Source organism: Lissotriton helveticus, chromosome 8 (assembly GCF_964261635.1).
Source record: "Lissotriton helveticus chromosome 8, aLisHel1.1, whole genome shotgun sequence".
In the NCBI taxonomy this organism is placed as follows: domain Eukaryota; kingdom Metazoa; phylum Chordata; class Amphibia; order Caudata; family Salamandridae; genus Lissotriton; species Lissotriton helveticus.
This window is the reverse complement of record NC_136069.1, coordinates 236388078-236415849: the sequence shown is the minus strand read 5'-3', so window position 1 is coordinate 236415849 and position 27772 is coordinate 236388078.

Genomic DNA, 27772 nt, shown 5'->3' with positions numbered 1-27772 from the left:
TAATGATATTAATACAGGCTTGACTTCTTCCATGGTATTAATATATTTTTAATCGCTTATGAAGAAGGACATAGTTAAAGGGATACTGTTAGGGAATGTTAAACTTTGAAATAAAAGCTCGTAATAGACTGAGACTAACGGGGTCACTGTGGGTGTAATTCCTTTCACAAACCGTGTTTCTGACGTTATCACGTGACAGTGCGTCACGTAGCTCACGTCGGTTCGCGGAAGTGAAAAGGATTGCTTTTTTCCACGGGCCGATTAGTTTTCGAGCCGTGGATGAGCCGTACCTAGGTGGAAATGCGGGGGGCCGCCAGCTAGCAAGTGAGTGAAACGAGTGCATTAATATGCATGTTAGAATGTATGGATCATTGATCCTGTAGATCGTTCTTCTTTTTCTCCTTGCTACCATCAGTTCAATTTTAAAAGCAAAAGCGTTGTTGTGTAACTTATGGTTTCCGCTGAATCCACGTAGGTTTTTTAATATACCAGACCTATGCGCTTTTCTAAATTACATATATAAACCATTCAATTTGTTTAAACATATCGAGCAGCACATAAGAAATATTTTTAGCTGCCACCGATATATGGGAAAATAATTCTAGTTTCACGTTGCCTTTCAATTAGATGCTGCCGTGAAGATTTCCTCCACCACGGTCTTATGGGGCTATTACTCTATAAGTAAAAAAGTAAGTTATAACGCTCGCTTACAAGGTCTGAGTACAAGATCACCCATTACCAGCTTTTAGGTGAACTTACCAACGGCACTTTCCATAAAAGAGATTGTAAATGTTTTTTGTTCTGTTTGCTTTCTCTTAACAGATTCTAAAGAGAAATTTTGCCCTTCGTTTTGTTAGATATGACAATGGAAATCTAACAGAGTGAGTTGTAATACACAAGTTAATGTAAATTTCATCCTAGAGTCCTCGTTTCTTTAAGGCGTGATACTGAATTGTTGACATATGGTGGGATAGATAGTACCTTTGGTGCATATGTCCTCCTTTTTTCTCGAAGGAAAACTGTTTATTTTTTAACCTTTAATCCCAATAATTGGTAGTAGAGCTTGGGCGGGAATACGAAGCCAGGTGTGAATAATTGATGTTCCTGAATATTGGTGAACAATATAAGAGAATGAACGGATATCCCACTGATATTAAAAACATTAATAGTGGGTGGGGTCTGTTCACCCTTCCAAGCAGAATGGCGATGGTCTTCTTTTTCCTATTAAACATACACGTTTGGGTCTTGACGGTGTCACATGGTGTGTTAGGGGTAGTTGAGAGATAATAGAAAATGTTTTGTATTTTAATAATTGCTGTTTATTGGTTTCTTTACAGATTCCAATAAAACCTCACAAAAATAAAGGTATTATACAAGACGCTTACCATAGTAAAGGAACACAAGTTGGTAAAACGCGTTTATGTGAACAACCATCCACCGTGAGTAGACAATTTAGGGGGTGTACTGCCACGTTGGGTGAGTCTTTTACATTTTTGGTTCTGAGGAATGCTGGTTCGAATAAGACCGGATAGCTGAAACATGTCGACCACTTTTTAGGACAGGGGGTTTAAATTTACTTAACTCTATTCTGTCCGATTCATACACATTGGTTTTAATTGAGTTCGAATCACCTCTCTATTAAAAGTGTTGGTTGAGGGAGTGATCTATACTCATTTTAATATCACATCCTTTTGGTTCAATGTACTTTTACACGCCCTAACTACAGGGACCCAATGAAGACAATGTCAACCTTCCTTGTGTAGGTGCCTGAGGGTTCCTTTTTCCTCTTGGTTAACCCACTAACCTTAGTTCTGGCACATTCATTCAGTATGTATGGAGCACTGTAGGGTGTTGGGGAAGGTTTTCACCTGTCTATTCCCTCTTTTTGCTGACTATAACCCACGATACTCTCTAGTTGTTTATTATTGATTGAGTTAAGGGGTAGGAGAGTATTTTCTTTGGCCCTTTCTCTTCTGTTGTTTATATATTTTTCAGAACACTACCTGCTCTGAGGAGCACGGAGTGCAGAAAACTCGGCAAACTCTGAAAATGGAGTGGAGTTCACTGCCCAGGCTTAATTCAGGTGCAAGTATGTGTACAGGTTGAACATCAAAGAGTCCACCTTCTCCAGAGGGGAATAGTTGTGGGAAACATCGAGCTTCCAAACATTTCTTTCACACACTCTTGGATGTTCCTTTGATTGCTTCATTTGAAAAAATTCAATGGCAACACTGAGCACCTTCTTTGAAAGTAGAGGATAGATACTGTAATGTTCATAAATATCTTTGATCTGGCTTCATCTACTTTTTCAAACTGTCTACTTGTAGAAAAAGTTTCTTCCTTTACATATGTCGCATCTTCAACAACATTAACATTTTTATAAAAAACATTATTTTGTACCAGGTGTAATTTTTCATTTTTAACTTGACTAATATCTATAACTCTTGACAAATTGTTTATTTTTTGTAGGCACACCATTTACTAAAATGACAAGTGTTTCATTATTCTTTCTAGCTACACCAACTGTTATAATATTCTATTTAAAATTGAAAGGTAAGTACACAACTCTGACTCTGCCTTTTGGCCTTTTTGTAGATCAGTGGGTAACAACTTTCCAGTTTTATGCTTTATACAAATTATGGCCTGAAATGGGTGTACAGATTGGATTAGGATAGATTCATAAAGATTTAAATCTGCTAGTGCTTTAGAAATATGTACCAACTCTAAGTTGTTATATCCAGCTCTAGCTGGCATTTTGTTTTCTTCTAACTTGTTGTAATAGTATCTACGTATAACTTGTGGAGAAGAAAAGTCAAATTGTTCTTCAACAAATAAATAAGCAGCAAATTGTTTTCTTTTTCACTTTAAGGATACAAATCAACAGTCTGAGTTAGATTTTTATAGCGAGTTCATCTACATGAAATACAAACACAGTTTGGTTTTTCAGTAAAAAACTGTGTTAAGCTTTCTAATCTCTTCCACAAAGTTATTAATAGTAGTCTTTGTTTCCTCTTCTACAACAGCTGTAGATAGCAAGAACTCACTTTCCCTACACTCCTCTTCAGGCCCAAAAAACAATACTGAACATTATCACAAACTTTTTGTACATCTATTCTATCATGCAAAATAGCTGCATTCAAGTATAGTTAAGTTCCAAAACAAATGTTTGCATTTCAGAGTGATCAACAGTTAACATTCTGAAATGTTGAAAAATACTTTGACATACTCCCTGTGACTATATTTTCTCACATTGTTCATGGATCTAATACCTGCAAAATTGCAGTTTTCTACTTCAAACTTCTGGAATGAAATTCATGTAGAAAGCGTCTCATTTTATCAATAGATTCTTGTCGAACACTGCAAATACTGCTACAATTCAACTTATATACAGGGGCCTGTCTATGTCTTCTCTCTACCTCTTCTGCTATGACTTCCTCGACATTCTGAGCAACTATTTCTTCTTTAGCAAGCCGAATACCATCCTTTACTTCATAACATCAACCACTTGTTTCAACTGCATGCACTAATGTGTTCTCTTGTAAATAGCTTTCTACATTAAAGAAAGGCTCTGTGCTAGATGTATGATTCAATTCTCCTCTAAACATTTTACAAAAGTTACTTGTATTCACAAGTATTTTTTTCAGATTTTTCCTCTTCATACTCAACACTGTTTTATTCAGTGTTTTCATCCTGTTAAAAATTATTACGAAGCCCATCTGAGGGCTTGGAAGTTTACCTGCAGAATATTGATGTGCATCCATTTAGAGTTTTATGCAGAACACACGGTCTACAATGCCCAGGCATCTAAGCGGCCCATCTAAGGGCGGGCAATTGAGTAATAAAAGGGGTGTGTCATAACGTGCACGAGAAGTTTGTTGAGCCTCTGAGGAAAGCGCGCTTAGCGCTGAAACGCGTCAGGCTATGTCGACATTGGGACTGTGAAATGGATTGTGATGCCTGTCTCTGTCTTCACCAATTAAAGGTACTGGTTGCCAGCTGTTGTGGGAGTGCGTTCTTGCCTAGGGGCAAATCAGGAGCTTTCACATTTACACGGCGGACCCTCCCATGAAGGACGCACCTCCCTGGTAATATGGGGACGATGCGGTTTGAATCTGCAAAGCCACAATTTTGGACCAACAGATTTGAGGATTTTAGACAGAACAGTATTACGAGGCCCATATGAGGGCTTGGAAGTTTGCCCGCAGAATTGTGATGTGCATCCATTTGGAGTTTTATGCAGAACACACGGACTACAATGCCCGGGAATCTAAGTGGCCCATCTAAGGGTGGGCAATTGAGTAATAAAAGGGGTGTGTCATAACGTGCACGAGAACATTGTTGAGCCTCTGAGGAAAGCGCGCTTAGCGCTGAAACGCGTCAGGCTATGTCCATATTGGGACTGTGAAATGGATTGTGATGCCTGTCTCTGTCTTCACCAATTAAAGGTACTGTTTGCCAGCTGTTGTGGGAGTGCGTTCTTGCCTAGGGGCAAATCTGGAGCTTTCACGTTTACACGGCGGTCCCTGCCGTGAAGGACGCACCTCCCTGGTAATATGGGGACCATGTGGTTTGAATCTGCAAAGCCGCAATTATGGACCAACAGCTTTGAGGATTTTAGACAGAACGGTATCACGGGGCCATCTGAGGGCTTGGAAGTTTACCTGCAGAATATTGATGTGCATCCATTTGGAGTTTTATGCAGAACACACAGACTACAATGCCCAGGAATCTAAGTGGCCCATCTAAGGGTGGGCAACTGAGTAATAAAAGGGGTGTGTCATAACGTGCACGAGAACATTGAAGGAAAGCTCACTTTGCGCTGAAACGCGTCAGGCTATGTCTATATTGGGACTGTGAAATGGATTGTGATGCCTGTCTCTGTCTTCACCAATTAAATGTACTGGTTGCCAGCTGTTGTGGGAGTGCGTTCTTGCCTAGGGGCAAATCTGGAGCATTAACGTTTACAAGGCGGTCCCTGCCGTGAAGGATGCACCTCCCTGGTAATATGGGGACCATGTTGTTTGAATCTGCAAAGCGGCAATTATGGACCAACAGCTTTGAGGATTTTAGACAGAACGGTATTACGAGGCCCATCTGAGGGCTTGAAAGTTTACACGCAGAATATTGATGTGCATCCATTTGGAGTTTTATGCAGAACACAAGGACCACAATGCTAAGGAATCTAAGTGGCCCATCTAAGTCGGGCAATTGAGTAATAAAAGGGGTGTGTCATAACATGCACATGAACATTGTTGAGCCTCTGAGGAAAGCGCTCTTAGCGCTGACACGCATCAGGCTATGTTGACTTTGGGACCGTGAAATGGATTGTGATGCCTGTCTCTGTCTTCACCAATTAAAGGTACTGGTTTCGAGCTGTTGTGGGAGTTCGTTCTTGCCTAGGGGCAAATCTGGAGCTTTCACGTTTACACGGCGGTCCCTGCCGTGAAGGACGCACCTCCCTGGTAATATAGGGACCATGCAGTTTGAATCTGCAAAGCCGCAATTATGGACCAACAGCTTTGAGGATTTTAGATAGAACTGTATTACGAGGCCCATCTGAGGGCTTGGAAGTTCACCCGCAGAATATTGATGTGCATCCATTTGGAGTTTTATGCAGAACACACGGACTACAATGCCAAGGAATCTAAGCGGCCCATCTAAGGACGGGCAATTGAGTAAATAGAGGGGTGTGTCATAACGTGCACAAGAACATTGTTGAGTCTCTGAGCCTCTGAGGAAAGCACGCTTAGTGCTGAAACGCGACAGGCTATGTCGACTTTGGGACTGTGAAATGGATTGTGATGCCTGTCTCTGTCTTCACCAATTAAAGGTACTGGTTGCCAGCTGTTGTGGGAGTGCGTTCTTGCCTAGGGGCAAATCTGGAGCTTTCATATATATTTATATATATATATGTATATATATATACATATATATACATATATATATATATATATAGCCATATATATATATAGCCCACGCTTGTTACTTGTGTATTTCCCGCCTCTGCTCCTGAACAGAGGGTGCATCAACTTTTTTGCACCACCCAAGCACGATCTGATTTAAATCACCAAACTACCCACGTATGCAAAGGATGACGACGCCTAGTCTTGAACAAGTATTGATTTATTTGTCAGCTGTTGGACGCATTTCGCCTGTCCTGTAGGCTTGCTCACCAACAAAATCCATAACGTTTTCCACCTTTTTAAATACGATTTTTTGCCGTGTCACATGTGAAACCATTCAATCAGTGTATTAGAAGACGGAGTGGTTGATATTTCATACAACTCTGCTCAACCTGATTCAAATTATTAAAATTAACCAGTTTAACTTCTTGTCATGTATGCTAGGCAATTAGTACTTGCTTTCAGCATTTTAACATCTATGGATATTTGCATGCAATCAATATTTACAAGTGTACCAAAATCAAGCCCAAGTGGGCATATCCCATTCCTGCATAGTGTATTTGAAATGCAGGTGTCAACACACCACAAAACAATATTCATGATCCAGCCCAAGTGGGTATTCATTGATAGAAGAAGTAATTTATAAACATGTCCTTGTCTAAAGTGCATGAAGGCTAAAACAAAAAAATGCAAAAGTAAAAAATTAAAAAAAATCACATTCATGAACAGTTAAAAACCTTAAGATTGAAAGAAGACTGACTCATTACTGTCACTGAATACAAAGGCGAATGGAAGTCTTTCTCCATATTCAGACCTTCCAGGCTTTTTGTATTTAGCTGTATTATTTAACATGATTCAAGACTTCTCAGTTTCTTCTACCGGTCTCCACCCCCTATATCCAGATTGACTGCATCAATTACAAAATATGATCGTCCTTGTGCGCTTTTACAGTGGTGTTGCTCAAAATGTCGTGCCACTGGATAGGTTCTATCCCCATTTTTTATGGCTCTGTGGTGCTGGAGCACTCACTTATGCACCAGCAAGATTTTGCGCCCACCTACCTCAGGCAACAAGGGCACTGAAGCACACAGACAGCGAAATCTGTCTTGCACTAATATTGCCCCTACATTTTCTTTTCCCTTTGAGAGAGTTCTGATTTAAAAGTAGTGGTGTTTTTGCCATGGGCACAAGCTTTGCATTTCATGCATTTTATGAATCCTTCTATTCTGCCCAACCACGAGGCGGCTGTCATCTTAGGTTCAGATACCGGTGCCATGTTATTCACTAACATTTCTTTGAAAGATTTGGCATGTCGGAAAGTTATTTGAGGTCTTCTCTGCACTAATTTTCCTAAGATAGGATAATTGCGTATCATATGCCAGTGCTTGGACAAAATGTTTCTCGCATTGTTATGTTGTTTATTATATGTGATGACCATCGGCATTGATTTTTATTTTTACTTTCCAACTTCTTTTGCACTTTACTTTTATTGAAAAGGATTTCTTGCCTTGAATTTCTCTTTGCTTTATTGATGGATGATTGTATGCAATCTTTTGAATTGCCTCTTGATTTAAAACGTACTTTCAAAACTTTCAGTTCTTTATTTAGCCCCTCTAGATCACTATAGTTACGCATAGTGCACAGGCATTCCCCATAGGGAATGCTTCTGATTTGATTCTTGGGGTGGACACTCGTTGTATGAAGCAATGTATTTCCCGCTGTAGGTTTGCAGTATAACGTTGTTTCCAATTTTCCTTCTTTTATATATACTGTTAGATCAAGAACAATTACACCAGTTGCACTAATGTTGCTAGTGAATTTCAGATTTAGATTGTTGATTTGGAGTTATTTTATAAAAATCATTTAGCAACTATTCTGAGCCTTTCCACATGACAAACAGATCATTGATGAATTGACTCCAGTGCATGTTGTTACATTGCCACTCTTCTGTGTACAGCATCTGACAACCTGCTCCCCCCACCAGCCCATTTGCAGATTCGCATAGCTGGGGGTGAAGCAGGTGCCCCTAGCTGTGCCGCATATTTGATGAAACAATTTACCATTGAAAAGAAAACAGTTGAATTTTCAAGCAGGTGGATACCATTGCAATAAGCATTTGTGTGTGAGACCAGAAATTTAAAGGTCTACCTCCTGAGAAATGTTTGATGGCATTAAGACCATCATCATGCCTGATGCTGGTGTATAATGTGGCTACATCAATTGTTGCCAGTAAAAAATATTTTTCCCATGGGAGATCATACACCCACTTTAGAAAATTCCCTGTATCCTGTATATATGATGGAAGAATCTTGACCAAAGGACAAAGGAACGAATCAACAAACTTGGATGTATTCTCCAGGGCGCTACCTACAACTGTAATTATAAGGTGCCCCAGTGGATTTTTAGGGTCTTTATACACCTTTGGAATCAGGTACATAACTGGTATTACAGGACTAATGATTTTTAAAAACATTAGTTCTTCATACGTAATCAAACATTGAAAATGCCATTCCCGTAATTGTGCATTGTAAAGGCGGTTACTGGTGGTCATAGCATCTTCAGCAACCCTAACATAATTTAAATGGTTATTTAGTTGCTTATATGCTTCACAATGTTTTACAGGTGAATATACCAGTAATCTTTTGTGTTCTCTCACAGAATGGTGTGGTACATTCGCTGGTTTTTTTACCAAACTTGCAAGTCCTACAAGAACTGAACTTGTAGAAAATATTTCTCGTTGCAACCAATTTCTACTCACAAACAATTCTGGGCTGCTCTTGACCAATGCATCCCTCATAAAGGGAGTCTTTTTAAATGTAACGGAGGGTGACTTGAAAAGAGTGGGTCCTAATAGTGAATCTCAATGGACTAGCTACCAATGTTTTTTCAAGATGGGCCTTAATTTTCTCTTCATTTTACTGAATGTTAGAATTAAGTTGGTGGTGGAGTCTTGGTTCTTAGGGCATCTATCAGATAGATGCGCCTCCCTGCTTTCCTGATTTGCCTTTTTCACAGCATTATCCACAGTAGATTTTTGATAACCTTTTTGCAAAAATCTAGCAATGTCTCATCCTGGCTTATCAGTACATCCTCAGGGTGACTACAATATCACCTCATATTTAGCATTTCCCTGTAGGGGATACTAGCCTGAAGATGAGTGGGATGGAAACTACTTTCATGTACCTGCAGTTGCCTTTCTTTATAGTCATGTCTCAATTTTATTGTGTCTAATAAACACTTGTAGATCTAGAAATTCCAATTGTGTCTTCCTAACATGTGCTATAAAAATAAAATGTATAAAATTATTGTTAATGCATTCAACAAATGATTCAGCTGTCTCCAAGACTCCCTCCATACCACAAATAAGTCAAAGATATAGCACAGCCAGCAAACATCTTGTTCATTCCACAGTGCGCGATGGTCAGAGATGAGCACCCGCTCCTCTCTCCAGCCCATGTGAAGGCATGCATAACTGGGGCTGAAGCAAGTGCCCATCACCGTGCCACACCACTGGTGGAAAATTTCTTCATTGAAGAGGAAATAATTATTTTCAAGACACCACTTGGTCATGCATCTGTTTCCATACAAAGTCAAAGGTCAGCCCCTTAAAAACACTCCACAGAAGGCAGCCTAACTTGGTGATTAATACTAGTATATAATGATGTCACATCAACATGTACATATGAAGGATTGAATTAGGGAATTTCTTAAGTACACCACTGCTCAAGAGAGTGTCCCAGCAATGTACATGCACACACACACATTTCAGGCCAGCGTATAAACTGAGAGAAAAGAAGTGAGTTTTGAGATCCTTCCTGAATATTTTTACTTGAGAAATGGCACAAAATGAAAGAGGAAGCTCATTCCATGCTTTGCTGGCAGGTACCTAAACGGAACACCCACTAGTCTGGGCCAGAAAAAGTTAGGTACATCTACAAGCAGCCCTGCAGTGGAACTGAGGGCTCTAGAAGGATTGCAATGTATCAACCTGGTAATCAAATACATAGCCTCGAACATGTAAAAAGCCAATGTAAGTGCGTTGAACAAGATTCTTTTCTTACATGGTAGCCAATATAAACACTTGAGACAATCTAAAACCAATTCCACCTTGGGAATACTCAGGCCGCTGTATTGTGCCCCACCTGGAGTTTCCTAATTCCATAGTCCAGCATGCCAAGATATAAGCTGTTTGAATAGTCCAGCCTAGATCATATCAATGCATGAACTGCTGTTATGCATGCTTCTATAGGTAGCATATCAAGAAAATTCCTGATTGACTGGAGCAAGCTAAAAGAGGTACACATAACTGCCGGGACTTGTGAATGCAGGGACAACTTGTTAGCTATCATAAGCTTTGACAGCTCTACGAACTAACTGAATCTGGTTAAAGTTTAAAACATATACATGAAACTGCGTGTGACTTCCCTACTTCATTGGCTGTAAAAACAGGTGACCAACAGTCTTAAAAAATCAAGAATGAATAACATGGTTTACAATAACCATGTCCTACAGAGCATCTACCTGCAGTGCATTCGTTAAAATCGTTAGACTGTGGAAATACTTGGTGTTAGACCTGACATGGTTGGTGTGGTTTTCCCCCAGCTTTTTTGCCTTCAACTCTCCTGTTTTTCCTGACTTCGTTTTTTGCTGGCCTTAGGACTCTGCACACTTTACAACTGCTAGCCAGAGCTAAAGTGCATGTGCTCTCTCTATTAAACATGGTAACATTAGCCTACACCCAATTGACACATTTAATTTACTTGTAAGACCCTAGTAAAGTGGCACTACATGTACCCAGGGTCTTCAAATAAGAGCTACAAGTGGATCTGCAGCACTCATTGTGCCACCCACTTGAATAGCCTTTTATGCATGTCATAGAGCTGCCATATCAGCCTGTAGGTGCTGTTTAAACTGCCAGTTTGACCTGGCAAGATACATTTCTTGCCAGGCCCGAACCTCCCTTTGTAATACATATACGTCATACCAGGAGTAGCCCCTTGTTGGACCTGGCCTTTTCTGCAGGATGATGCCCAAACCTTTTGCTTTCTTCTGCCTATTTTTTTGACTCACTTTTGTTTTTGTTTTTAGGAATCTGGGCACTATAATACTGCTAACCAATAGTAAAGTGCATGTTCTCTCCTCTAAACATGGTATGATTGGTTTACACCTGTTTGCCATATTTGAATTACGTTTAAGTCCCTTGTATAGTGGTATAGCATATACCTGGGGCTTGTAACTTAAATGCTATTAGTAAGCCTGCAGCACTGCTGCCCATAGAAGTAGCCTTTCAAACCTGTATCAGGCCTGACACTGCAGGGCCTGTGTGCGCAGTTCACTGACACTTTGACATGGCATTTAAAACTACTTGCCTAGCCTTAAACTCCCCTTTTATTTAACATAGGTCACTCCTGAGGTAGGCCCTTAGTAGCCCTAAGGGCAGGGTATTGTGTAAGTAAAAGGTATATCATGTGCCTTTATATGTGGCATGTCCTAGTAGTGACAAATAGCCTATTTTGTTTTTCAATGCTGTGAGGCCTACTCCTCTCATAGGCTAGCAGTGGAAAACCCTGTGTATACTTTAAAGTGATAATTTCGGATCAGAAAGTAGTGGCAATGCCATGCTTGGTATGTTTAGAATAATAGTGATACATTCTACGTACTTTAGTCATTGGAGTTTACATTAATATTCTTCAAAATGCCATTTTCAGATAATAGCCAATTTCTCTATGCTTATTTCTCTTTGTGCTTTGCAGTCTGCCGCCAATACACATTTGGGCTGGGTGACAGCTCCACTTTGTGCATACTTTCTAGACAGTCACAAACAGGAAGGGGTGCCTACTGATAGTCTTCCTGGGCCTGGAGAGGTAGAGCTGGCTCACTCTTACATCACCATAGGTTGTGCCCTGCTCTCACATAAAGGGCTGATTTTCCCCCTTACTGATCGTCTGGGGCCATGGTTGGGCTGAAAGGGATTGTTGCACACCTCTAAGGGTTTCTTTGAAGTCACCCCTTCATCAAAAACATTTGAGCTCTGACCTCATGTGTTTAGACACTGCATGGGACTTGCAACCACATGCTGCTGGCTCTACATCTGCACATTGCCTGGTGGACTGCTATGCTGCCAGGAGAACTCACCATTTTGCTGACAGCTTTACTGTGTTGTCCTGTTGCCTTTCAAAGCCATCAGCCCAGCCACTTACAAAAATGAGGTTAGGCAGGTGTGTGTAGTTGCTTGGGGTTCTAGTGGGCGGTGGCCGCAAGAGCCACATAGTCCTGAGGGACCCTGGGCAGCCCCTCGGGTTAGGAGCTGTGTGCTAATCAGTTGGGTCAATAGGTACCATCGCGCTAACTTGTCAGAGTACTGCTCTGCCCGCTCTCACCCATAAGAAGTCCTTTGGTCAATCTCCGATGAGGATTGTTGTCCTTCACAGTCTAAGTACCATAAATAACCTTATAGAAGTGGAGGTGCTTCAGAGCTTGATATTTATTTGTTGTATTTACTGTGACCATAACAATTCTAAGGGAAGCAAATGCATATTTAAACACTGTGTGCCCTTCAGGCATTTAGTGTGATGACTAGAACAGTACTTGTGTGATTTATATGCTTTTGGTCTTGCTTTGACTAGCATAACAAGCACTATCTGAAAATATGCATATTCTAAAAAGAATATAATGTATGTAGGTCATTTTGCCCTGAATGTGGGTATAATATAATAAGGTAATTTATAAACCTTGTGTGGAGTCTCTACTGTAGTGTATTCATTTTGTTGCTGTATGAGTGTGTAGTACAAATGCTTTCCTTACACAGGGCCTCTTCAGATAAGCCTTACTGCTCTGTGTCGAGCTACCAGAGGGTGAGCACAGGTTATCGTTGGTGTGTAACTGACTTGCTCTGATTAAAGTAGCGGGTTCTACCTGGCTTAGGTGCATACCCTAGCCAGCAAGAACCACCATTTCCAACACCCCTACACAGCCCAGGGGGTGGATTTTAGCGGGCTTACAAAAATTTAAGACATGTACTTTTACGTAATACATGTCCTGGTAGTGAAACATTCCTAAATTAGTTTTCTACTAGTGTGAGGCCTACCACTCCCATAGGATAACATTGGGTTTCCTTATTATATTTAATAAGTTGGAACTTTCAATTGGGAGCATGTATGAATATCGAGTTTGGGGTCCAAAGAATTGTAATTAAAAAACCTCTTTAATGGTAAGGTCGGATTTTAAGTCCCAATCGACAAAATGCCACTTATAGAAAGTTGGATTGTTCTTGTCCTAGTGTCACAAAATTCCCCTTAGAAACAGCAGTACACAATCACAGACACTCCAGTATTTTCCCACAGACATACTATATTCAAAACCACACTCTAGGTGACTACCACAATTGGAAAACACACAGCTTTAATTTGCATCTATAAACAGTTTTAAAATATATATCTACATCTTCATTTATTATTCAACATCCAATCATGAATAAATAAAAACACATATAAACATCACAATAAATAAAAATCAACAAAAATATAACTCAAAATAAGAATACAAGGGAGGAAAAATACGCCATGAGAATGGGTCTATTAAGAACTACAAATCTGCATTTGTATCAACAAGGATTAATCATATTCCTCACATACAGCCTCGTAGTGTACAGCAGAGTCTGCATTCCAAAGTCTCAACACGACTCATTAGATACATTTATTAAAACTACCTTCTTCAAGAAAAAACAAAATTATTTTGTGTCCTAGAATGTTTTTAAAAACATCTATGAAAAGGGACAATAACATAATGTTAACAACATCAGCAAGAACATAATACTAGCCTGCCTCTTGTGACAAGATGCTCTGCACAATTAAAACCTCATGCATTGCCAAACCACTGTGGTACTCACATGAATGAATTATGAGTAACAAACATGCACTCTATTCACCAACTGCAGCAATGGTGGTTGTGGATTAATTCCAATTTACTCCTGAGGACCTCAGGACTAAATGGACTACTTCTCCCAGCCAGTAGTATGTCAAGAGGTGCGTTTGTAGAGTGGTGGAGAAAGGGACATATCCATCCTTGAGGGCCAGCTACCCCTCCTGTTACCTCCAGTAAATCCCACACAGAGGGATTACTAAGAGTTCTTGGGAGTCCAGGTCCCCTTTCTCCATCACTATGTAAATGCGTACGTCCTACACAGTTGAATTCCTGAGAGCTGGTTGGAGACCCAGCCCCCTTTCTGCACCACTCTGCAAATGTGCTTACTAGTTCAAAAACATTAAATTCAGTGAAAAAAACAAAGATTACAGGGACATTATAGTTAGGAATTAGCTTTTAAAAAACCTTAGCAATACACTGAAAAAAACAAAGGTTACAGGGACGTCATAGTTAGCAAATCGCATTTAAAAAACCTTACCAAATTCACTGAAAAAAACAAAGGTTACAGGGATGGTATAGTTAGCAATTAGCATTTAAAAAAAACTTAAAATTTCACTGAAAAAAACAAAGGTTACAGAGATGTTATAGTTGGGCTCCTGTTTAACTCATACAAAACCCGAAAAGTTAAGTAGTAATCTAACTATAACTCGAGCCCCTGCAATGCAATGCTTATGACCTTGCGTATTACATCATTCATGACATGGTCAGTGACATCACTGATGTCGTCTCATATGACATCACTGATGACATAATTTCAGGAGATTTTAAAAAAAGTTTATGAGTTTTAAATATACCTACCAGGGTTTATTGGTGACTCAGTTGGTATATGAGGGACTGCATGATTCAATGGGTATGTGAGCAACTGTATAAGTGAATAATTAAACATCTCAGTGAATGTATGGATGAGTGACTTGCTGTGTGAATGTCTGTATTTGTCAGTCAGTTGGTGTTTAATTGGGTGTATAGGAGTGTGAGTGGGTACATGAGTTTCTGTATGGGTGAGTGATTGGCTGTCTGAGTACCTGTATTGGTGTCTCAATGTGGGTATGGGTGTCAAATATGTTGGAGTATATGTGCCTGTATGTGTGACTGAGTGATTGCGAGTGTGGCCGTATGGGTGAGTGTGTGCTTGTGTCAGTGACTGTAAAAGTGAGTATGTGTAAGTATATGTATGAATACATGAGTGGGTGTGTGTATAAATGTATAGGTGAGTAAATGGCTGTGTGATTGACTATAGGTGTGTGAGTAGCTCTATGGGTGACTGCGTGTGAGTGGCTTTATAGCTGAATGAGTGGAAATATCAGTAGCTGTATCAGTGAGTGAGTTGGTTTATGAGTGTCTATATGGGTAACTGAGTAGATGTGTGTGTAGACCTATAAATCAGTGAGTGGGTGTGTAAGTACTGGTATGGGTGTGTAAATGGTTTTGAGAATGCTAGTGTAGAAGTTGGAGCTAGTTTAGAAGTTGGAGTGGTTAAATGAAAGGATATATTGGGTGTGAGTAGGTGCGTCAGAAATTCTGTGGTAGATGTCTTCATTAATGTCATCAGTGATGTCATTTGAAATATCCGCAGCCTGTAATGATGGTCACATGACTAGATGTAGCTGCCAGTTAGTTTTTTTGTATTGCTTCCAGACAGTGAGACAAAGGGAAAAGGTGCCGGCAGGATGGGTCATCTCTGACATGATGAGGGGGAAGAGCTTTCACGTACCACATTTGCACATCACAAAGCCTTTGCCTGAGCACACTCACAATGAGTTGGACACTAGTCTTTTGCGGCCCCAGACAAGCTGGGCCAAGGGCAGGTAAGCAGTAAGTCGTGGGTACCTCTGGGGGTGGATACCTCTAGAACCTTCTCCTAGGTATAAATATTGGACACTCAGACCGCTCAGTGGGAGGAGTGGTCCTATATCTTGATCCCAGGACCACCAAAGTGACTCCAAGGGCTTGTTGGCTGGTCTTCTCATTAGAGCCTCAGGGACGGAAATGGCTCTGAAAATGTTGAACCAGCACCTGAACTTTGTCTACTGTGAGTCTTACCCCCCAAGGGGTGGCGCCCCAGTCTGGATTATGCAAGAAGGTGCTATGTCAGCCCAGTTGTAGTCCTGGGAGCAGAACTGTTGCAGTGCAATCCACCTTGCAATGTGCAGCTTCTTCTCAACCATCACTGTACGATGCATCCTCAATGCATGCCTTCATATCACAAGCTCCTTGTTGACAGCGTCTTTGACCACAACGCAAGACTGTCCACCACATCCCCTCACCTTATTCTAAACCACAACTGCATGAGGCATCTTCAACACAGTTCTTCGCATTGCAAACCCCTCATTGACAGCATCCTCAAAAATGATGCAGGACTCTGCATTGCAGCCCTGCCACTCCTCGGAACAGCTGCTTCGCTATGAATCCTCAATGCAAGATTTCCCAAACACTCTGCATACCAGGATTTAAGGTATTTTGTTAAGCTGTCCTAACTTGGTCCCTGTATCCGGCTTGTGCTTCATTACAATAGGCATGAACGTATGACTTTGCCCCAGTCAGGCACAACCAGACAACCCCCGTTGGTGTTTCCGGCTTACAGGCAGAATTTTGACTTAAATCTTTAAAACTGCATTTCTCTGGTTTTACTGACTGGAGTTTTGTTGTTTTGGTATCAAATAATTTATTACATTTTACTTTTCCAAATTGTGCTTTGTGAGCTACCAGAGGGTTGAAAACAGATTAATTTGAGGTTTGCTTGTGTTTCACGCTGATAATGAATTGTGGTTGCTTCCTGAGTAGGGGTTGACCCTTCTAAAACAGTAACCCAATTTTCTATACTGTGTTATACTTAAAGGAGGGGAGAAAAAAGTTACAACCTACAGTTAAGAATAGGTATTGAGTGACTTTTGTTGGAAAATGCCCCTCTCTGAAGGGCCACCCCAAACATTTAGCCTTTCTCCTCCACTCCGTCTGACCTTCTTTCTGTTGGTGGTAGGACTCTGAGCACTTTACCACTGCTGACCAGTGCTAAGGTGCATGTGCTCTCTCCCCTTAACCTGATGACATTGGTGTATACCCGATGGGCATATTTGTTGTAGTGGTAAGTCCTTTGCATGTGGTATACCATTTGACCAGGGCCTGTACTTCAAATGCTACTAGTAGGCTTCAGCACTGATTGTGCCACCCACAGAAGAAGGCTTTGAAACCTGTTTCAGTCCTTCCACTGAAGTACCTCTGTTTGCAGTTTACTGCCACTTCGACTTGGCATTTAATACTATTTGCCAAGCCTTAAACTTCCTTTTTATTACATATAGGTCACCCCTAAGGAAAGGCACTAAGTAACCCCAAGGGCAGGGTGATATGTAAGGTAAAGGGAGGACATGGACCTGTATGTTTTGAATGTCCTGGAAGGCCAGCATTGGGAATTCCTTAATATATGTTTAAGCTGTAATTCCTGATTAGAGAGGAGTCGCTTTTTGATGTTTCGTAGCTTTGGAATGGTAATGACAAATCCTCCTTACTAGTAAAGTTGGATTCAACATTACTGTTAGAAATGCCACTTTTGGAAAGTGGACACATTTCTCTGTACTTACTGCTCTTTGTGCCTGACAGCCTGTCTCCAATACACGTCCTGGCTGGGTGATAGCTACACTTTGTGAAAAACCTCTAGACAGCCACAAACACAGAAAGGCTAGGTGTGACAAAGGACTCATATGCATTCTGATAGCCTTCCCGGGCAAGAAGGGAGAGAGGTGGCTCACACTTACATCTGAATAGGCGGTGTTCTGTCCTCACACAAAACACTGATTTACCCCCATGGTTAGCCTAGCAGACAGCACTGGGTTGAAAGGGATCCTTTTGTACTTCAGAGAGGTCTTGTGAAGTCACCTCTACATCAAAGGCACTTTTTGGTATGAGTACTAGTTCTCTGACCTAAAATCAAACTCTTCTGGATCCTGATCTGAACCTCTGTCAGAGGGACCACAGTGCTGCTTAAAGGACTGGTCTGGACTGCTTTGTAGGAAGGACTGCTTTTCTGCTTGTTGCCCTGCTGCCTGCTGCTCCTTGACTCTTCTGGAATGTGAGTTTGGACTCTTCCTTCCTTCCAGGGGCTTGCTGGCTTGCCTCCTGCTTTCTGAAGACTGATGGACACAAAAGACTTCTTATAGTTCTGCTGGTACTGCTGGAAGTGGGTCCTGCAGATGTTTTCATCAACACAGTCAATGCATTGCATTGCATTGACTGCGTGAGAAATTCTGCCACATCGCTCTTCGACACTGATGCAGCGACTGCTTGAAAGCAGTGTCTGTGTAGCCTGGGTGGCTCAATGATGACACAATACCTTCACTTCAGTGAAGCTTGATAACGACTTAGTGACACGACTGCATGGAAAAGACAGATACGTCGAGCATGCAGCATCAGTGCTTTGTTCCATCCGAGGTACTTTCTCAATGGGCCCTGCATGGGTCCTGTAGCCGGCCTGCCCTCCATCACAGTCGGCCTGCACTTTGGGGGGGGGGGCACCAGTCCCTCACGACCTCAAGTAACCTTTTGACCGCTAGTGACTTCCAAGCACTATTTTTGGTTTGTTCTTTAAAAAATTATATCTCGACTTCTGCTTCTTGTATTTTTGTAATTTTGGTTTTATTCTGCTCAGATAAATATTCTCAACTTCTCTAAACCTGTGTGGAGTTTTTATGTGGTGTATACATTGTTTTACTGTGTGTTTGTGTGTTGCACAAATACTTTACACATTATCTTTGTAGTAAGCCTGACGGCTCTGTGCCAAGCTACCAGTGGTTGAGCACAGCTGATCGTATTGTGTATCTAGCTTATCCTGGCTAGAGTGCATGCCTCAGCCAACCAGGTATCCCAGTTCTAACAACTTTGTACTGGATTAGATTGTATACATGATTTGCTATAAATTACTGAGTTAGTTGTAGTCTTAACTGTTCTCTTTTTTTCAGGAAACAAGCAATATGATTGGTGGATCAACATTACTTCTGAGGTAGTCTATATCAGAATGAAGTTCAGGACACTACTGACTAGTTATCTAAAGCACTATCTAATTTCAGGGCCTCTGTCCTTATTCAAGCTCATGTGTCTATCAAGAAACGTGGTTGGTGGTTAAACAAAAATTGACCCAATATGGCTACCTTGATTTGTGAGTCTCACTTGACTTCAGGAAATCCAGAGAAACTTCCCAAAAAAGTGCCAACCACAGCCCCTTTCATACCTTACTAGTTTACCAAGCTAGAAGGGAAGTGCAGATCGATTCTCTGTCCGTACTTGCCAACATTCTCATGTCAGCCAGCCTCCATCTTCATGCATGTACAGCTGCAGTACTATTAGGAAATGCAAAGTTAGACCTGTTTAGGAATGATCATTGGATGTCGAATTTGTGGGAGGGTTGATAAACGACAGGACGATCTCTGGATGCTCTATGTGTGCAGTGATTATATATGTTCACCAACAATTGCTACTCCGCAGCAAAACACACTGGTGCACAGACCATGATTGTAATATATCATGATATTTACGGGTGCAGGCACGTCATCTTCATTCAAATAACTTCCTCAGGCCACACAGACCTGACAGGGCAGCCTGACATCTGTAGATCCAGTTCTTTGCTTTGGCCTTTTGAAAGAATAGACCCAGACGATCCTGGGAAGACTGAAAAAATTAGCACTTTTCTTGGGAATATCAAACAGTGACAGAACATCAGTAAATAAACTGGATTTAGAATTCTATAAAAACTAATCACTTCCAATCATGTCATGCATAACATTTGCATCAATCAATTATAGAAATTAAAAAAAATTAAATATGGTTTGCCAAACCGTGCTTTCTCTCAATATCAAGATCCTTCAGGGTCCCTATTCACATTCATTCTCATTATTTTAAAACAATCGATTTCATTCTTCTTAAATTTTTATGAAAAGGTAAACGCTCTCGTATTGTATCGCTGCCTTGAAGAAAGATAAGTCTAATGGAGGACTTAAATTTCCTGACTTATCACAGAGCCTTCTCCCTGAAACAGGCTACTCGATGGCTCTCATCTGACCTTTCTTTCTATCCTCCTCTCTGGCTTCAGATAGAATCTTCCTTTCTTACTCCTTTTGACTTTCATGAAATACTAGCCTTTACGTCAAATGTGACCTCCCTGTGTAATCCCATCATCTCTCATTCTCGTAAACATCTACTCTTTCTACTCATTTATAACCCATTTGGCACAATAAACACATTAAGATTCGAAATCGTTCAATTTTTTGGAAGTCTTGGCATTCTCGCGGTTTAAAATGGATTTCCCAACTCATTTCTTCTACTCTACCCCTTTCTTTTACTGACCTACAATCACGATTTTCTCTGCCCTCCTCTTCTCGCTTACAATATACTTCACTTTGTCCTGTTCTCATCCAATACCTTCACTTGCTTCCCACTACTAATGACATTCCCAATCCTTTTCGTCCCATTTCTTCTGCGTTAGATAACCTTCCATCTGCATCTTTTCTTTATAAACCCTTTCAGTGCTTAGTGGATAGAGTTAAATCCAAAGTTGAGTTGGCCTGCGAAAAAGATTTCTTGCAGGATTGGTCCATTCCCTTATGGGACATGAATTGGTCGAAGTTACATAAAACCTCTAGAGCTGCCAATACCACCCAAACTCTGTATTTCATTTATAATCGCACTTCATATACCCCACTTGCTTTATCGACCTTTTCCTCAGATACTCCTCCCACTTGTTGGTCCTGTTCATGCCCTTCTGCAGATTTAAAACACATCCTATTTGAATGCCCGCCCATCTCCCGATTTTGGAGACTGGTATGGACTCAACTCCAAAACATTTTTAAATTTCAATCCCCCTTCTCCATTGTCAATATTTGTCTAGGTTCCCTTTCCCCTATTTACCCCCAATCCACGCAACATTATGCTTTATTGGACCTCTTGATAGCTATTGCTTTTCATCTCATCACCTCCAATTGGAAGCAAGCTGCTGTCACTTTTCGTGCTTGGTGGAATGCGGTTTGTTTCCACCACAGACTTGACACTCATTTTGTCACCCCCATTTCCCTAGCAATCAAACGTAATCTTCTATGGCTCCCTCGACCACTTATTTGTTCCTAGTTGCCTACTTGACATCCTCTTCCCAATTTGATAATGTTGAAGTTCGGAAACCACAAATAGGTGAGAGCAGAAATTCTACTTTCTGTTGGAGGTGTGCACATTTACACTTGGACCTAAATTGGTCCTGTTCACTAGTTCATCAAAGTTCAATAAAGTTTTCAACGAAAAAAAGTTTTTTCAAAATCTTCCAATGAAATATTTATTCCATGTTTTTCTTCATTAAATGTATCATTCAAATAGTTTCGAGATTCATTGCTTAAAGCATTTCGACAAAACCCAATGCATTTCGGGTCCAATCGGACCCTTCCTCAAGGGTCTATATTCGGTATGGCGCGTACAGCCACTTCTGCCTTTTAGTTCACCACCATGAACTAAAAGGCAGAAGTGGCTGTACGCGCCATGGTGGTGAAAGCGCCATGGTGGTGAACTAAAAGGCAGAAGTGGCTGTACGCGCCATACCGAATATAGACCCTTGAGGAAGGGTCCAATTGGACCCGAAATGCATTGGGTTTTGACGAAATGCTTTCAGCAATGAAACTCGCAACTATTTGAATGATACATTTAATGAAGAGAAACATGGAATAAATATTTCATTGGAAGATTTTGAAAAAACTTTTTTTCGTTGAAAACTTTATTGAACTTTGATGAACTAGTGAACAGGACCAATTTAGGTCCAAGTGTAAATGTGCACACCTCCAACAGAAAGTAGAATTTCTGCTCTCACCTATTTGTGGATATATGCTGATGGTGTTCCCAGACAAAACACTTCAGGAGGGAGTCGCACAGCTTTTTTTAAAAAAAAGTTCTAAACAGTGTTACAAATCAAGATAACAAGAGTGCAACTGATGGACTTGTATAAGAAGTTCGGAAACCACCATGATTCCTTCCAATGCCTTTTAATACTTATTTTGACTGTATATTTCTTATCAATTTCAGTTATTCTGCTTACATTGTTTTCTCTTTATTGTCTAAATTTGCCTTGTATTTTTTCTTGCTGATTCATGATATTTTATTTTGTTTTTACTTACATGAGATGTTTCTTCATGATTGTAACTTTTGATTGTTTCTTCATTTTCTGTCTTTGCTTCTTTATCTTTCAATAAACTCAAACTTAAAAAAAAAGATCCTTCAGGAGGTTCTCTTCCCAGCCTATGACTTTCTGAAGTTCTACAGCTGGTCCCATCCCACCGTAGACATTGTGATTACTATTTCAAGGCCCTCTTTTCATCCCATAGGATCCTGAAGTCCTTCAGGAGGTCCCCTTCCGATCCTATGATGTCTTGAGGCCCTACAGGATGTCCCTTCCCTATCCTATGGACATTTGATAGGTGTTATTGCATTTATCAGTGGGAAGATGAAATGCTAGTAAAAGAGCTTGTCACAATGCAAAAGACTCCAGTGGGAACTCTCTGGCAGTGGTTGACATATCCTGGCACACTGCCGGCCACAAACATATGTGGCAGGCCTGTTGTCCATTGATGCTGGAAAACACAATAGTAAGTACCAGGACCAGGTAGCATCAGTGGCTCCTAGGAACTGACTGACCCACATATTGTGTATATATGTCTTGGTTTCACCATCAGATAGTAGTTTGCAAGCTTTTTGCACACAAGCCATACATTTGCCTCACAGTTGATAGGACAGTGATTGAAAGATACTCAATGGCATTTATTATTGCAGGCATTTGGTGAAAATGGGGATCTGAAAAGCAAAAGCAATGCAAGTGTCTGAATTTTCATGTGGCCACCCACCAATGTGTAACGTGTAAAATCTGTCAATCTTGCTAAAACTATACTTATTTTGAGAGGAAAAGGATATGCCACTTGACCTGAGCCCAATGTTCGGAAGGGAATTATGTTAGGGTAGGGTTTAGGTCTCTGACCTGATAGTCATTTCACCCAATAGGCTGCAAGGATGAACTACACTTCAGAAACACATCATGCTGTCTTTGTCTATTGATATGGCACTGTGGCAACTCGATAAAACTGTAATACTTTTATCATAGCATTACTATTATGAATAGCAAGAATATATACAATTATTGGCCATTTATATCACTTTTCAACAAAGCTGCGATACCATTTTATGGACATTACCAACAGTTTTTGTCAAGGCTGTTTAGTGGAATAGTAGCAGTACATATCTGAAGGGCAGGCATGCATTTAATGGGACCATAAAGGGACCATAATACCCAACCTAGACTAATACATTTTTAATGGCACTGTTCAGGCAGATCTCATCAGAACTGCTTTACTTTTAGAAAAGAGTACATTGACATTTCAGCAGAAAGCATTTGCTTTGTGAATAAGTGACCTTACAGTAAGTGAGATGACTCAGCGAGTAACACAATTACTTCTGAGATTTTGAGTGTTCGGAAAGTCACTAGTTTGAACCCCAGGAAGGGTGGTTCGAGAATCCATCCTTATGAGATTGGGATATTGACCCCCTCATACAAACTATGTTATTTATAGAACATAGGAATTGCAGGAGTGTTGCACAAAGAACGAAATGAAATCTATGTATAATATCCAAATTTTACAAATATTTGAACAATTTTTTCTAAATTTCAGTCTGTATGAGCAGGAAATGAATTTTAGATAACCCCTCACAAAAATCAAACTACATTTTTTCAGTGAAATAGAGACCCACGTTTAGCTTGGAACTGCACTAATATTGTTGAACACTCATTTCAAACTGATAGCATCTTGATGTTATACTCAAGAGGATACTCGTGGTTCTGGGCCAGACCCTGGACAGGAGTTACGTAATATGTAGGGAGGTATTAGGGTGTTGTTATGGGAAGTATGATGTAATGCGCAGTGTGTGAGTGAATGCTGAAGAATAAAGTAAAGCTTAACCATAGCTCCGGGGTGGCATAATCTATTTCAATGCTCCTATGCTGGGAAAGATGCTACAACTGGCAATGAGTAGGGAATACGTGGCAGAGAAAAACAAGAATACTCTCCTTGAGCATTAGCAATGGTATGGCAAACTCCTCATGCAGGCCACGTGCCGAGAATCGATGCAACCAAGTCTGCAACCGGCACATGTGTAGTCATAGTCATGCTTCAGCCCATACACAGCCTCAGAAGAAATCAAAGTCCCTGTACAGGAGCCTATTGAAATGTCTGCCAAAACCACAGGTGAGGTGGTCGACAACCAAATACAGAGCAATTAGTCAACCATATCTAGATGAGAATGGGACACAGCATGTGTCCAAATAGAGCCTTCAATCGGGGAACCAAGAAAGCAATAATAGCAATTAGCCTGTGTGGTCAGCGACCTGAATCAGTCGAACACGCCACTGCCACCTTGCCTGACTGATTTGGGTTTCTGACCACACGAGCTGAACGTTATTATTGGTTTCTTGACTCCCCGGCTGAAAGCTCCTTTCGGACACACGCTGTGCCCCGTTCCTATCCACATCCGGTTGATATAATTTTTACACAGATTGCGGACACACACTGTGTCCTCCACATTGCCAGATTTTAACTTTGACCTACATGAGTCCCTACGTCTTCCACCTGGATCGTTTGGATCTGCTTCGTGTGTGGATCTCCACTTCCATTTAGCAGGCCTCCATCTCAGACATTATTCACTATGTCCTGATGATTATTTCATTACCATGCTGGTGATCAAAACGCCGTTGACCTCAGCACCTCGACACACATTACTGTAAATTTGTGCAATTGTGCTATTTACATGTTTGTGGCCTAACTGTTGATTGTATTTCTTCCATACATTGTTATGCCTGAGTTTTGAAGCTTCCTGAATACTGTCTCACTTTCTAGGATCTATTTCTACATGATGTAAATAAAAGTATAATTTTCCTATTGGTACTACTATAACACATTCATCATTGCATGGCTGTTGTTATTATTGTCTTTTACTTATATTGTAAGGGACCACAGCATAATTACTTGTACCCCAGGTCCCTTCAAGAATACCTGGGTTCCCTTGTTTCTTGTAAATATGTTGATTTCTTTGAGCCTTTAGGAAATCAACACCATTTCATGGTAGTCATAGATGAAGATTTGTGTTTTCCTTTTGTGGAAACCTTGCCTTCGACAGTGCCTGACAAACTCATAGAGCAGCTTGATGACTTCTTTGCAATCTGGGATATCTCAGAAATACTCAAATAGGACAATGGTCCACCTTTTATAGCTAAGAGTTCAAAGAATTTCTGGTCTGACTCGACATTAAAAACCAAAAGAGTAAACCCCTCTGGCCTCAAGCCAAAGGTGTAGTTGAACTATTCATGTGCACCTTCATGAAGGTCAATAAGCGTCCATTGAATTGATCTGAATCAAGCCATGTTCCAGGCCCTCAAGGCCTATCGATGAACTCCTCATTCCACAACTGGTGAGAGGTCAACAACCTTGCTATTTTGGGGAATCATCTAAACAAAAGTAACTCTTTGTGTTTGGGGGACCCAAAAATCATCACCTCTCTCACTGCCTGAAATGTTTCAAAGTTCACTTTTGTGAATTGGCTGTATGCTTTTTAGCATGTAAATGTAAAGCTGTAACGGGGGAATTTCAATGGTTTGAAATGTCTAGCTAACTACAACACCCCTGAAACCTATGGTTTTTTCAGTGAATTTCTAAGGTGTTTTGAATTCTAATTCCTAACTATAACATGTCTGAAACCTATGGTTTTTCCATTGAATTTACAAGTTTTTTAAATGTTTGTTCCTAACTTTAACATATCCCAAACCTAGTGTGTTTTTCAAAGGTTTTTTAAATGATAATTTTAAAATATATTTATTGTTGTTTTTGTTTTATATTTTTTTGACTACATTTCTTTAATTTTTTTAATTTTAGATCTGTTATTTTTGTATTACATTACACATATTTTTTTATAAAATGTTTTAAAAATAAAAATATATATTTTTAATTATTTTATATTGATTATAATATACTTAAATTATTTTTATTATTTTTTTCCTGTTTTTTTGGAGTCGCGCACCCAAAGCGCACATGCTCATTTACTGCGCGAAACGTGTCCACCATTTTAGTATTGCTGTATAGGATACGCGTAGAGTGTGCGATGGGTATGACTTTTCCAACTCGTTTGCTATGTGACTTGTGTGCGACTTCTGGCGCATACGCGAGATGTACGTATTACACGACGTGACTGACGGACGGTAGCGTGTGACATCATATGCATAGCAGATGCGGTGGGTGCGCGACTCCTGCAAAAAATGTTTAATGTTTAAAAAGTTATAAATATATATTTAATAAAAAAGTATTAAGACAGGTTATTAGATAAATAGTATAAATAATATTCTTTAACTTTATTAAAAAGAACATCACTTTTAAATGCAATTTCGTGAAGTCGCGCTGGGTGCGAGCACGGAGCGAGCAAGGTGCGTGCTGAGTGAGAGCATCCTACGCGTACCCCAAAAAAAGAGATTTGATTGGTTCATTAGACTTTCTATTGAAACTATTGAAGGACCCCACCCATTTCAATCACTCTTCTTAAAGCTTTTATTAGGGAAAGACCTGCTAAGGAGAACTGCTGTTTCTTCCTGATTGGAGAAGAGATTGACCTGATTCTACAATAGCCACAAATGAACCATCTTCCTCTGAATCAGAGCATTCAACAACAGAGGAATTTGTTCCAGAACCTTCCCCTAAAGAGAGATACTCAAGTATTGTGTGGTACAAAAGGGGGTGGTGATGGACGGAGCATCTGAACCAATCAAACACTCACACCCAGTCAAAAGATCTGGGTTTGATCCATCACCGTTCTTTAGCCCACTCTGCCACCCCAGTTCAGACATGGCTATATGCAAATCAGTCTGACCCTGTGCCTCATGGGAACAGTCCAGCCCGAACTGCCAAGCCATGCCTTCCCTGGACCGGAAACAAGCTTCCGAGGATCGGTTTCTGGCATTCCAGCCGTCTTCAGCCCGGCTTGCTTGAATCCAGTGGCAAAGTGAGCAAGGGACTCACGTCTGAGCATACCCTGCCACACTTATGGCGGCCAAAGCGGTACAAAAGGGGGTGGTGATGGACGGAGCATCTGAACCAATCAAACACTCACACCCAGTCAAAAGATCTGTGTTTGATCCATCACCGTTCTTTAGCCCACTCTGCCACCCCAGTTCAGACATGGCTATATGCAAATCAGTCTGACCCTGTTCCTCATGGGAACAGTCCAGCCCGAACTGCCATGCCATGCCTTCCCTTGACTGTAAACAAGCTTCCGAGGACCGGTTTCTGGCATTACAGCCGTCTTCAGCCCGGCTTGCTTGAATCCAGTGGCAAAGTGAGCAAGGGACTCACATATGAGCATACCCTGCCACACTTATGGCGGACAAAGCGGTACAAAAGGGGGTGGTGATGGACGGAGCATCTGAACCAATCAAACACTCACACCCAGTCAAAAGATCTGGTTTTGATCCATCACCGTTCTTTAGCCCACTCTGCCACCCCAGTTCAGACATGGCTATATGCAAATCAGTCTGACCCTGTGCCTCATGGGAACAGTCCAGCCCGAACTGCCAAGCCATGCCTTCCCTGGACCGGAAACAAGCTTCCGAGGGCCGGTTTCTGGCATTCCAGCCGTCTTCAGCCCGGCTTGCTTGAATCCAGTGGCAAAGTGAGCAAGGGACTCACGTCTGAGCATACCCTGCCACACTTATGGCGGCCAAAGCGGTACAAAAGGGGGTGGTGATGGACGGAGCATCTGAACCAATCAAACACTCACACCCAGTCAAAAGATCTGGGTTTGATCCATCACCGTTCTTTAGCCCACTCTGCCACCCCAGTTCAGACATGGCTATATGCAAATCAGTCTGACCCTGTGCCTCATGGGAACAGTCCAGCCCGAAC